Genomic DNA, 4,453 nt, shown 5'->3' on the forward strand with positions numbered 1-4,453 from the left:
CATCTGCAAATTTGATCAGTTTACCTTAAATTCCATTAGCTAGATCATTTATAACAATGTTGAACAACACTGGGGCCAGGACAGAGCCTTGTGGTACCCTACTTGAAACACTCTTCCTATTGGATGTGCAGTCATTTATTACCAGTCTTTGAGTGCAATAACTGAGCCAGTTATGAATCCACCTAAGCGTAGCCTTGTCAATTCCATACTTGGTAATTTTTTCAATAAGGATATTATGAGATACTTTATTAAATGATTTGCTGAGGTAGAGATATACTATATCTACCTCATTTGCCTAATCCACCTAGTCAGTGATTCAATCATAGAAGGAAATTAGATTAGTCTGGCATGATTTGTTTGCTACAAACCCATGATGGCTCTGGTTAATTATTGTATTCTTATCTAAGTACTTACATACATATTGTTTAATAATTTGTTCAAAGACCTTTCCTGGTATAGAAGTAAGCCTGTAATTTTCTGGCATCTTTCCTTTTTTGAAGATATAAAGGCAAATGTTGTTTCTCCAATCTTCTGGGGCTTCTCCTGTGCACTAGGATTTTTCAAGGATTCTTGCTAGTGGTTCTGCAATTTAAGGCCCTTTTACATTTAGCGATGCACCAGCGATCCGACCAGCGATCCGACCCGGTCAGGATCGCTGGTGCATCGCTAAATGATCGCTAGTGAGCTTTCATACAGAAAGATCTCACAGCGATGCAGCAGCGACGCAGCGCACAATACTTACCATTCACACACAGCGATCCTGCGTCCTCCCCCCCGCGTCCAGCGTCGCTCGTCGTCACAGCAGGAAGTCTCAGCAGGAAGTGCCCGACGAGAAATGGAGCCGGGCATTCTCGCGCGATCAGCGATGGACAGCGGGGGAGCCGGTCGCTGGTAAGTATCACACATAGCGATATCGCTAGCAATATCGCTATAACGTCACAAAACCGGTGACGTTTTAGCGATATTGCTAGCGATATCGCTTAGTGTAAAACCCCCTTTACTCTACTAAAGGTCCCTTTACATTTAGCGATGCACCAGCGATCCCGACCACGAACGATACGACCCGGTCAGGATCGCTGGTGCATCGCTAAATGGTCGCTAGTGAACTGCCAAAAGGCAGATCTCACTAGCGACGCAGCAGCGGTCGTACTTACCTTTCAGACGCGGCGAGGGTGTCCGTCTTCCACCCGCGTCCATGGCTCGCTCGTCGGCGCCAGCAGGAAGCTGACGAGAAATGGACCAGGCCGATCTCGTGCAATCAGCAATAGCCAGCGGGGGAGCCGGTCGGAGGTATCACATGTAGCGATATCGCTAGCAATATCGGTGCTGCGTCACAAAATCGGTGACGCTTTAGAGATATTGCTAGCGATATCGCTATGTGTAAAGCCCCCTTAACTCTTTCAGTACCCTAGGTTGCAATTCATCTGGACCAGGAGATTTAAATTAATTTAAATTAATTTAGCTATATGTTCTCTTACCATCTCTATGTTCATAGATAATGTAGATTCTTTTATTCTTTGATGACACCGCAAAGACCAGTTGATGTTGTAATTGCTTTGAAAGGGAACACAGATGCAAAATAGGAATTTAAAAAGTTCGGCCTTCTCTACATCAATTTTGACCACTTCACCCTTTTCATTGTGTAAAAATCCTATAGTATCTTTGACTTTTGCTTTTGACATACCCCCCAAATCCTATTTGACTGCTTTTGGTCTCCCTTGCAAACCTCACTTCATTACTGGTTTTAGCTCTTCTAACTCTCGCCCTGCATTCCCTGCAAACAGCATTATATTCTTCTTAAGATATACATAAATATTTCTGTCTTTTAGAGGATGCAGCCCTCTTTTTGAGTAAATTAAAATCTTCTTTTCTGAAGTCCAACTTTAAAGTCTGAGTCCTTATTAGTCATTCTCCCCTTGTAATACAAAATTCGAGGACAGCATGATCGCTGCCTCCTAAATTCCCAGCCACCTTTACTTCCTCAACCATTTCCTCCCTGTTGGTAAGTATTAGGTCCACGATTGCAGATCCTATTGTTCTCTCTTCTAACTTTTGAAAAATAAAGTTGTCAGCAAAAGACAAGAATTTTCTGCACACATTACTTTTGCCTGAGATTCCCAACAAATATCTGGATATTTGCAGCAATGGCATAAAGTGAGACTAGGGACTTTTTTTTTAAGTGGCGGAGGAATACAGTGCGGAAGGATACCTACCTTCCGTCATTGGATTCCTGCAGCCCGTAGAGAACGGCAGCATCATCTGATGCTGCAGTTCTCTACCCAAGATCGTCGTGGGACACACTCGTGGACTGCTTCGGATCGTGGGTGAGTATTTTTGTGGTTTGTTATGTTAATATTTATTCCGGAAAAGACAATGGCTTCGGGGAACAATGTGACAAGTATTGGTAAGTATGTTACTCTATGTTATATGTACTGTATGTCTATGTATGTATTGTATGAATGTATTGTATGTAGTATGTATGTAGTATATATGTGGTATGTATGTAGCATGTAGTATGTATGTAGTATGTATGTAGCATGCATGTAGCATGCAGTATGTATGTAGCATGCATGTAGTATATATGTAGTATGTATGTAGCATGCATGTAGTATGTATGTAGCATGCATGTAGTATGTATGTAGCATGCATGTAGTATGTATGTAGTATGTATGTAGCATGTATGTAGTATGTATGTGGTATGTATGTAGCATGTAGTATGTATGTAGCATGCATGTAGTATATATGTAGTATGTAGCATGTAGTATGTATGTAGTATGTATGTAGTATGTATGTGGTATGTAGCATGCATGTAGCATGCATGTAGTATGTATGTAGCATGCATGTAGTATGTATGTATGTAGTATGTATGTAGTATGCATGTAGTATGTATGTAGTATGTATGTAGTATGTATGTAGTATGTATGTAGTATGTATGTAGCATGCAGTATGTATGTAGCATGTATGTAGCATGTATGTAGTATGTATGTAGTATGTATGTAGCATGTAGTATGTATGTAGCATGTAGTATGTATGTAGCATGCATGTAGTATATATGTAGCATGCATGTAGTATATATGTAGTATGTATGTAGCATGTAGTATGTATGTAGCATGCATGTAGTATATATGTAGTATGTATGTAGCATGTAGTATGTATGTAGCATGTAGTATGTATGTAGCATGCATGTAGTATGTATGTAGTATGTATGTAGTATTTTTTTATTTATTTTTTTTAACATTTAACACATTAGCCGGATGATGGGACTACTACTGTCCCATCATTGGCTAATGTGTCAATCACTGTCATGGTAGCAGGCATCGCCAGATGGGACTTGTAGTCCCATCGGACGATGCTTGCACAGACCCCTGGACATCAGCACAGCCCCCCGGCAGGCCGGCACAGCCCCCCGGCAGGCCGGCACAGCCCCCCGGCAGGCCGGTACAGACCCCCACAGGGTGCACAGACCACCGGCAGGCCGGCACAGCCCCCCGGCAGGCCGGTACAGACCCACACAGGGTGCACAGACCACCGGCAGGCCGGCACAGCCCCCCGGCAGGCCGGTACAGACCCCCACAGGGTGCACAGACCACCGGCAGGCCGGCACAGCCCCCCGGCAGGCCGGTACAGACCCCGGGCAGTCCACACAGCCCCCCGGCAGGCCGGCAGAGACCCCCGGAAGGCCCGAAATGACGGCGCATCATGATGCGCACACACCGCGCATCATGATGACGTCAGGCTGTCAATCAACTTTGAACTTCCGATTCCGATGCCGAATTCCGATATTGAAAAAATATCGGAAGTCGGTATCGGAATTCCGATACAGCAAGTATCGGCCGATACCCGATACTTGCGGTATCGGAATGCTCAACACTAGTTAACATACAATGCAACACCTCCTCCCTTTTTATTAATCATGTTTATAGTAAATTGTAACCTTCAAGGTTTGTATTCTAATCATGTTTATCATCCCACCAAGTTTCAGTGATGCCTATGATATCATCTCTCTTTCTGTTTTAGCAGCTTAAATTTTCGTTGTTTCCCATGCTCTGTGCATTTGTACAGACACATTTTAATTTGTAGTCTGTTTCTCTTGTTTCTCCATTTTCATTCAGAATTTGTTGTTTTTGTTCTTTATTTCCACTTCTAATAGCAGGGTTCTCAAAAGAATTCATTAGCTGGATATTTTTTTCCTGGCCATATATTTACCATCCAATATTGCTGCAGTTTAAAGCTCTCCTGATGAGTGTAGCAAGGTGTCTAACAAATATGTGTTTTCCTGTTTTAGTAAGATGCAACCCATTTCTAGCAAGGAGCCCATTATACAGGTAATTTACTCTATGGTTAAGAAACCCAAAATGTTGCTCACTGCACCATCAACATAGCCTATTTTTCACCTGTAGAATCCCGTTCATTCTCCTTGGTCCATGTCCATCCACTGGGCAGATGGATGAGA

This window comes from Dendrobates tinctorius, unplaced genomic scaffold, assembly GCF_039654945.1.
Source record: "Dendrobates tinctorius isolate UK_male_01 unplaced genomic scaffold, ASM3965494v1 ptg000060l, whole genome shotgun sequence".
NCBI classification, from domain to species: domain Eukaryota; kingdom Metazoa; phylum Chordata; class Amphibia; order Anura; family Dendrobatidae; genus Dendrobates; species Dendrobates tinctorius.